General features: G+C 44.8%; 1 long non-coding RNA gene across 2 annotated transcripts; it reads left to right on the top strand.

Annotated features, from left to right (window-relative positions):
* The first annotated feature begins 367 nt into the window (after positions 1 to 367).
* On the top strand, positions 368 to 7,827 carry LOC141111131 (uncharacterized). Of its 2 annotated transcripts, none has more exons than XR_012236386.1 (3): positions 368 to 517; positions 7,066 to 7,195; positions 7,754 to 7,827. It is a non-coding gene; the product is annotated as an uncharacterized lncRNA (long non-coding RNA). The 2 variants fall into 2 exon arrangements; XR_012236387.1 differs by having other exon boundaries at positions 369 to 507.
* Positions 7,828 to 9,752: the final 1,925 nt, after the last annotated feature.

Genomic DNA, 9,752 nt, shown 5'->3' with positions numbered 1-9,752 from the left:
ACTTGGAATGGCCTGGCAGGCCGCATTCAGCCTGCGGGCCTTGTGTTTGTCACGTGTGCCCTAGATTAAGCCTGAATTGCAGTGGGTCTTTGCTTGTGTGACTGCCAGCCTCTGTTCTATATTGGGAGACCTGGGTACACCCTTAGGTGCCACTTGGAGTGTAAGTACTATATAAACAAATGGAAGGACCTAGTTAAGCAAGTTCCTTTGTGCTTTCATGTTTTGATGCAGAATAACTTTTAAATTAAAATAAAATGTAAAATATGAAAGGCAGCTGGCGTGTTACTGTATGCCACATGTTATTTTGTTTCACATGAAAAATCACATCAGTGCTCTGAAGTTTTTTCTATTTCCAGTAAAAGGCGTAGTCTAAAGATACAAATCCCAGGATGAAAAACAAACAGAAGAGTGCTGGTGTCAAGGAAAGGAAACTAAAACTTCCGGATGATGTCCACATATCTGACGTGTGATGGAAAACTCAGTGCAGATAACCATAGACTGCATAAAGTGAGTTCTGGTGAGTTTTGTCAAGGGGGATTTCCAAACGTGAAAATAATCCCAATTTGATACACTGGTATTTTAATATGTAATGTGATAATCATTTTTAACTGCTTCCCATCCGGCTGCTTTTGAAAAATGTCTACACGAGAGTAATGCTCTCAAGTTCCTCCACCCCAAACTTTCTCATACATGACTTTATAGACCTTGCTTTGTGCACTGGTTCAAATTATTTGGTGGAGGGGGGATTATGGTCTGGGGTTGTTTTTCAGGGGTTGGGCTTGGCCCCTTAGTTTCAGTAAAGGGAACTCTTAAGGCGTCAGCATACCAAGACATTTTGGACAATTTCATGCTCCCAGCTTTGTGGGAACAGTTTAGGGATGGCCCCTTCCTGTTCCAACATCACTGCATATTTGTGCACAAATCAAGGTCTATAAAGACATGGATGAGTGAGTTTGGGGTGGAGGAACTTGACTGGCCTGCACAGAGTCCTGACCTCAACCCAATAGAACACTTTTTGGATGAATTAGAGCTGAGACTTAGAGCCAGACCTTCTCATCCAACATCAGTGCCTGACCTCACAAATGCACTTCTGGAAGAATGGTCAAACATTCCTATAGACCAGGGGTCTTCAAACTTTCTAAAGAAAGGGCCAGTTTACTGTCCTTCAGACTTTAGGGGGGACAGACTGTGCCCAGTGGAAGTAAACAATGTCCGATCTTTGGCATTAGGGAAGAAATAGTTGGTGTCATTGGGAGGACTAGTGCCCTATATTTTTTGTCAGTGGAAGGAATCATGCCCCATTGTTGGTGTCAGTGGAAGGAATAGTGTCTCAGGGGCCGGATAAAGGCAAGCAAAGGGCCATATCTGTCCAGAGGGCTGCAGTTTGGAGACCACTGCCATAGACACTCTCCTAAACCTTGTGGACAGCCTTCCCAGAAGAGTTGAAGCTGTTATAGTTGCAAAGGGTGGGCCAACTCAATATTGAACCCTACGGACTAAGACTGGGATGCCATGAAAGTTCATGTGCGCGTAAAAGCAGGCATCCCAATACTTTGGGTAATATAGTGTATGTGTGTGTTTGTTTTAAAAAAATAGCTGTGAGACTACTGACTCACTAGGATAAAATACCTGAGTGTCTATACACACATTTCTTAACCACTTGGTGCCACCTTTTTTGGTACACTTTGTTGCCTTGGCCGCTTTAGTGTATATTTCGCCACTTGGTGCTGAGATCCCATGAAAATATGCAGTCTCTCAGCGGGTGCTGCCGCCACCATTGCGGGTAAGGGACCCCGGCAATGTAGCCTTACGGCTTCACGCCGGGAACCCTATTGTGCATGCGTGAGGCCCCCGCTTCTCTCTCCCACTGGCCCAACGACAGGGAGAGGAGGAGGGAGCCCCGCGGTGATGTCATGGGCCGCAGCCCAGATTCCCGGAAGTGGGAGCAGGATACCTGTCGAAGCGTCTACAAACTATGGTATATATATATATATATATATATATATATATTTTTTTTTTTTTTTTACTAGTAATGGCGGTGATCAGCGACTTATAGCGGGACTACGATATTGCGGAGGACAAATCGGATACTAACTGACACCTTTGACACTTTTTGGGGACCAGTGACACTAATACAGTGATCAGTGCTAAAAAATGTGCACTGCCACTGTACTAATGACACTGGCTGGGAAGGGGTTAAGATCAGCGGAGATCAAAGGGTTAAATGTTTGCCTAGGTTGTGCTTACTCACTGTGGGGGAGGTGCTTTACTGGGGAAAGGCAAAGGTCCCTGTTCCTGCTTTGCAGAAACACAGGATCAATACTTTCTTTGCTGCTGACAAAACGACAGTCTGCCTTGTTTACATAGGCAGATCTCTGTTGTGCCTGTGTCCTGTGTAATCGGCGGGCACCGGCAGACATCAAGTCCGCTGTACGCGCCGCAGGGCTCCCGCTGTGTATAATCAGGCATGCAGTATTTCACATGACAAATACTTTGCATTGGATGAAGTGCCTAAAAAGATCACATGAATCCTATGAAGTTTTGTATTGTTAGTGAAAGGGCATAGTCTAAAAAATACAAACAGCCACAATACAGGAAAGAAAACTAAAACCACCAGATGAGATCCACTTATAGAATTTGAAATGCAGATAACCAGATTACAGACTGAATAAATCCGGTTCTTTTTTTTTTTAGTCTGTGGTATGTGAAGGGGGATTTCCAATTGTGAACATAATTCCAATACACCGATAATTTAGTATATAATGTGTTGAGTAATTTTAAAAGTGAACACTTTGCTCTAAGCTAGGTAAAAGAACAAAGAATTCTTGTATAACAAGATGACAAGATACTGGTAAGAAATGCATGGACTTTGTAGAGTATTACAATAAAACAACATACACCAGAAGCCACATGCCGCGTACACACGGGCGGACTTTTCGGCATCAAAGGTCCGACAGCCTTTCCGACGAACTTTCGATGGACTTTTGACGGACTTTCAAACGAACGGACTTGCCTACACACGATCACACCAAAGTCCGACGGATTCGTACGTGATGACGTACGACCGGACTAAAATAAGGAAGTTGATAGCCAGTAGCCAATAGCTGCCCTAGCGTGGGTTTTCGTCCGTCGGACTAGCATACAGACGAGCTGACTTTTCGACCGGACTCGAGTGCGTTGGAAAGATTTGAAATATGTTCCAAATCTAAAGTCCGTCTGATTTTCGACCGAAAAAGTCAGCTGCAGGTCCGATGAAGCCCACACACAGTCGGATTGTCTGATGGATTCGTCCCGTCGGACCACTCCGGTCGAATAGTCCGCCCGTGTGTACACGGCAACACTCCATTCAACACTTTAACTACTTCAATACTGGGCACTTACACCCCCTTCCTGCCCAGGCCAATTTTTAGCTTTCAGCGCTGTCGCTGTTTAAATGACAATTGCGCGGTCATGCTACACTGTACACAAACAGAATTTTTATCATTTTGTTCCCACAAATAGAGCTTTCTTTTGGTGGTATTTGATCACCTCTGCGTTTTTTATTTTTTTGCTAAACAAATAAGAGACCTAAAATTTTGAAAAAAAAAAAAAGCTTTTCTTTTGTTTCTGTTATAAAATGTTGTAAATAAGTAAGTTTTCTCCTTCACTGATAAGGCGGCACAGATGAGGTGGCACTGATGGGCACTGACGATGGGCACTGTTAGGTGGCACTGATGGGCACTGGTAAGCGGCACTGATGGGTGGCACTGATATGCAGCACTAATGGGCATTGATAGGCGGCACTGATGGGCACTCATGGGTGGCACTGATGGGCACTGATAGGCGACACTGATGGGCATTGAAAGGCTGCAATGAAGGGTACTTATGGGTGGCACTGATGGGCACTGATAGGCGGCACTGCTGGGCACTGATATGCGGCACTGATAGATGGCGTTGATAGGCATCACTGATGGCAATGGCACTGGCAGGCATTGGGGATGGGCAATGATTGGCAGCTGCCTGGGCACTGACTGGCATTTCCCTTGTGGTCTAGGGTGGCATACCTGGTGGTCCAGTGTGGTGGCAATCCCTGGTGTTCCTGGTGGCATCCTGGTGGTCCTGGGTGGTTATCCGAGGGGGGGGGGGGCTGCGCTAATAAACAATAAGCACAGACCCCCCCTGTCAGGAGAGCAGCCAATCGGCTCTCCTCTACTCGCATCTGCGAGTGAGGGAAAGCCGATCAACGGCTCTCCTTGTTTACATAGTGATCAGCCGTGACTGGACACGGCTGATCACACGGTAAAGAGCCTCTGTCAGAGGCTCTTTACCGAGATTGGTGTAGTGGTGTGTCAGACTGATGCGCGCCCCCACAGGCGCGTGAGAGCGGTCATTCTGGAGGGCCGTCACATGACGTCCACCCAGAACGAGTGCCGCGTCGCCAGCCGTCATTTGACGCCCGGTGGGTGGGAAGTGGTTAAAGTGGTAGTAAAGTCCACTTTTTTTATTTATACCTACAGGAAAGACTATAATAAAGCTCACCTGTAGGTACAGTAAATATCTCCCAAACATGCACCGTTTAGGAGATATTTACTTTAGTAGCAGCCGGGGACATCACCCGTGCATGCGCACTGCGCTCTAAATGGACTATGCCATCCAGTCAGAGATCTGTGTGGTTGGCCGTGACACTTGTGATGAAGCCCGCAAACCCAGAAGATAGACCAGGTGAAGACGAAAGCCCCAGCAGCATTGACAGCACACTGCTGGAGGTCTTCTTTTTAAGGTACACTATATTACCAAAAGTATTGGGACACCTGCCTTACACACACATGAACTTTAGCACTTTATTGACATCCCAGTCTTAGTCCGTAGGGTTCAATATTGAGTTGGCCCACCCTTTGCAGCTATAACAGCTTCAACTCTTCTGGGAAGGCTGTCCACAAGGTTTAGGAGTGTGTTTATGGGAATGTTTGACCATTCTTCCAGAAGTGCATTTGTGAGGTCAGGCGCTGATGAACAAGAAGGCCTGGCTCGCAGTCTCCACTCTAATTCATCCCAAAGGTGTTCTATGGGGTTAAGGTCAGGACTCTGTGCAGGCCAGTCAAGTTCCTCCATCCCAAACTTGCTCATCCATGTCTTTATGGACCTTGCTTTGTGCACTGGTGTGCAGTCATGTTGGAACAGGAAGGGGACATCCCCAAACTGTTCCCACAAAGTCGGGAGCATGAAATTGTCCAAAATGTCTTGGTATGCTGACGCCTTAAAAGTTCCTATCACTGGAACTAAGGGGCCAAGCCCAACTCCTGAAAAACAACTCCACACAATAATCCCCCCTCCACTAAATGATTTGGACCAGTGCACAAAGCAAGGTCCATAAAGACATGGATGAGCGAGTTTGGGGTGGAGGAAATTGACTGGCCTGTATAGAGTCCTGACCTCAACCCAATAGAACACCTTTCGGATGAATTAGAGTTAAGACTGCAAGCCAGGCCTTCTCGTCCAACATCAGTGCCTGACCTCACAAATGCGCTTCTAGAAGAAAGGTCAAACATTCCCATAGACACACTCCTAATTCTTGTGGACAGCCTTCCCAGAGGAGTTGAAGCTGTTATAGCTGCAAAGGGTGGGCTATCGCAATATTGAACCCTACAGACTTAAGCCACATAGACACGATCAGACTTTCCGATGGGAAATGTTCGATGACAGGCTGTTGCCGGAAAATCTGACTGTGTGTACGCTCCATCGAACAATTGTTGTCGGAATTTCCGCAGGCAAATGTTGGATTGCAGGCTTTCAAATTTTCCGCAAACAAATGTCTGTTGTTGGATTTTCCGATCGTGTGTACACAAGTCCGTCGGACAAAAGTCCAAAATACAAACACGCATGCTCGGAAGCAAGGACGAGCCAGAAGCGATCGGTTTTGATCGATCGTGAAGTGGCAAATTAATGAAATCTCGAAATGCAGCGCACAATTCTCTTCTTCTTTAATGAGATAATAATGAAGCTGCTTTGCTGGTGATACTGATGGAGTTATTGCAAACGAATTTTCAAAGGCTTTTTTTTTCTAGTGATATCAAAAATAATATTATTATGCCTTTTTTTTTTTTTTTTATTTGGGCAAGTTACCACAACACCATTATCCCGTAGTTTTTAAGATCAAAGATACAACTATGTTGGTGTCTCTTGTCAATTTTACATTGTATTTTTTTAAATGTAACTGCCAAATCCCAAACTGTCATTTGAAGTAAAACACATAGCCAAGTATTATTCTCCACAATTTTTTTTATTGTAGATTAAAAAAAAGAAAATAAATAAAATTAGACACGCATCCAAAAATGTAGAAAATATACCAAATCAAATCATTATTCCACCCAAAAAATAATGTCAAAGCAATAACTCCAAGGCCAAAAATAAATAACACGTTATCTCCACCGATTCTGCAACATGTCTGATTGACGAACGGCTGTTCAGAAACTAACTGAGAAGCTTGAAATGAAAAGTGCGAAATGAAAAGCGCGAAATGAAAAGCGCAAATCAACACTCACCGAACTTCTACTAACACGAAATTAGCTGAAGGAGCCTAAAGGGTGGCACTAAAGAGCCGAAAAACAACGTAGTACGTCACTATGTTCGTAATTGTTGGCCAACAATTGTGTGGCCGTGTGTATGCAAGACAAATTTGGGCCAATGCCCTTCGGACAAAATTCCACGGTTTTGCTGGCCAACAATCCGATCGTGTGTACGAGGCTTAAGACTAGGATGCCATTAAAGTTCATGTGCGTGTAAAGGCAGGCGTCCCAATACTTTTTGCAATATAGTGTATGTAATGTATTTACTTCCACTGACCACCAAACCTTTTTTATTTCTAGAACCCAGGACACTCTCCAGCCACAATCTAGCCCCCCCTAAAATCTGAAGGCAAGTAAACAGGCCCTTTTGTTTAGAAAGTTTGGAGACCCCTGTTGTAGACAATAAGTAACCAAAACTGGCTACAAGATTCATTTTTTGCTGTTTCCATTCATCTTCTTATACAGTATGTGCTATTTATTAAAAGATAACCAAGCAATTTATTACTGTGTTTTCTTTAAGAGAAAAAAAAAGGTGCTTTAAAAACATATAACACAACAGATGTAAAAACGGAAACTGAAACTAATCAGAGAACTTATAAAAGTCAGAGACATCTGGAAAGTATGCATACGCTAGAGTCTTCAACCGCCTGGTAAGTTCCTACTTGGAGCAACCTGAGTTTATTTCTACTTAGAGACTTTGACTTTTTGAGAATCATTTTTTCAGAATGTGTGGCTAAGAAAATATGTTATCCCATTGTATACATTACTTTCTGTTTTTTAGCTCTTTACAGATTTGCTCTTACCGTAACTTTCATATACAATGGAGTTTATCATGTTAATTACGAATGTACCATGGGTGTCCTACAGAAGTTCCCTGGTAGGCACATGCCCATGGCTAGAAATGCAGGGATCTCTGTGAAAGAGAACCATTGCCTGCATATTTTTTTTTTTTTGCAATGATTGCTGTAATGATGTAACGGTGTTAAAAAAAAAGGTTGTGTTGTAGTTAGTGACACCTAAGTGAACTAGTTTTTACTCAGTTCGTTATCATAGTATATCATATATTTCAAGCATAGTATAATAACTTCTTTAGTACATTTGGGGGAAATTGGATGTAGTAATACTAAATAATCTGATTTCACTCCATTTGGAATTTTCTTTGTGTCCTGTTTTACTGTTCATTCTTTTTTTTTGATCATGTATTCTAGCCTTGTACCAAAGGAAGGAGTTGTTGTAGTGAAGAACAGTGCTGTCATAAAGTGATATCTACTCCAAATTCTAGGTAAAGTCATTTTCAGAATTCATCTTTTATCAAAATATTTTAATTACTCTCTTTTGTGAAATAAGCACACAAGGAAGGAGCGTTCTATGATTTTCAACTGTGAACTATTTTGTGGAATATTAATCGGAGTACAAAGAACATGTAGTGAGGCAATACTCCTTCTGGGTAATTCCATAGCTTACATGGCAGGTGTGCAAGTGAACACCTCACCCACAGGTAGGTGTCCTTGTTCAGGGGTGACTTAGGCCCCTTTCACACTGGGGCGGGGGCAGCGGTAAAGCGCCACTAACAATAGTCGGTATTTGGCCGCTAGCGGGGCGGTTTTAGCCCCGCTAGCGGCCAAGAAAGGGTTAAAAGCCACCGCAAAGCGCCTCTGCAGAGGCGCTTTGCCGGCGGTATATCCGCGCTGTCCCATTGATTTCAATGGGCAGGAGCGGTGAAGGAGCAGTGTATAGACAGCTCCTTCACCGATCCGAAGATGCTGCTATCAGGACTTTTTTTCCCCGTCCTGCTAGCGCACCGCTCCAGTGTGAAAGCCCTCGGGGGCTTTCACACTGGAGAGACAGCAGCGGCTGTTTCGGGTTGGTTTGCTATTATTAGCGCAATAGCGCCTGCAAACCGCCCCAGTGTGAAAGGGGCCTTAAAGGAAAACTGTACTTTTGGTACAAGTTGTTCTTTCTTATATGCAGTCCTACAGTTGGCGCTAGGCTCACCTTCTTCCTCAATCCAGTGATATTTTCATTTCTACGGGTAGCTGTACTCATGGTGGTCTCCAGCTGTCCTGCAGAGTGCAGTTTTTCCCATAGGAATGAACATCACACATGTCCAGACTGAAATGGACCCAGAGAGGGCATTTTAAGAAGCAAAGCCATGCAGTGCTTCCGGTATCCACACAGTGAGGATTGCTAGATAGAGGATGAAGTTGAGTATAGAACCAGGTGGACTACACTCCGGAGAATAAACTTTATTACCAGAAGTATTGTGATGCCTGCCTCTACACACACACACAAACTTTATTGGCATTCCAGTCTTAGTCCGTAGGGTTCAATATTGAGTTGGCCTACCCTTTGCAGCCAGGGGCAGACTGACAACTTATGGGGCCCCCGGGCAATGGGAAATCATGGGGCCCCCTGTGTCCCTGTCCACACGCAAGCCACGCAAAACACCACCTACTTTTTGCACTGCACCCACATTACATACGTTTGTCCATTCCCCCTTTAGCTACAGTGGTTGCAGCTAAGGATGTACACATGCTGCAGCAGGAATTATACCTCCTGTTGCTTTTGGTGGGTGATTGTGACCCATTCAAGTAAATAGGGCCACTCTGCAAATACCCTGCAACTTTGTGCAATGCACGAAGTTGCAGCATGCTAGTGTGTGTCCAAGGGGTTAAAGCAGGTGATGAGGAGGCAATACAAAGTTTAACCCTTTTTTTTCACTGTACTGCACAAGGTTGCACAGCCTTCTGCAGAGCAGCCACATTCACTTGAATGGGTTACGCTTGGCAGGCACTACACCTGCCAAGCGTAACAGGGTGTATAATTCCTGCTGCAGCTGCAACATGCTTAAAAACCTGGCCACTACAGTTAAAGTGGTTGGGGGTGAGTAAACACAGGACTCAACTATGAGGTTTTACCACCCCCAAACTGTGAATGTAGACAAGCCCTAACTGTCCTGCGCCCCCTATCAGAGATGGTGTTTAGGGGACACCTGGGATGAGGACAGAGAGGGACTCCTGAAATAAGGGCAGAGAGGGACTCCTGAGATGAGCACAGAAATGGGTCCTTGGGATGAGGACAGAGATGGGCCCCTGGGATGAGAGCAGAGAGGGGGTCCTGGGATGAGAGCAGAGAGGGGGTCCTGGGATGAGAGCAGAGAGGGGGTCCTGGGATGAGAGCAGAGAGGGGGTCCTGGGATGAGAGCAG

Source organism: Aquarana catesbeiana, linkage group LG10, assembly GCF_042186555.1.
Source record: "Aquarana catesbeiana isolate 2022-GZ linkage group LG10, ASM4218655v1, whole genome shotgun sequence".
Taxonomy (NCBI): Eukaryota; Metazoa; Chordata; class Amphibia; order Anura; family Ranidae; genus Aquarana; species Aquarana catesbeiana.
This window is presented reverse-complemented; position numbering and strand designations above follow the sequence as displayed.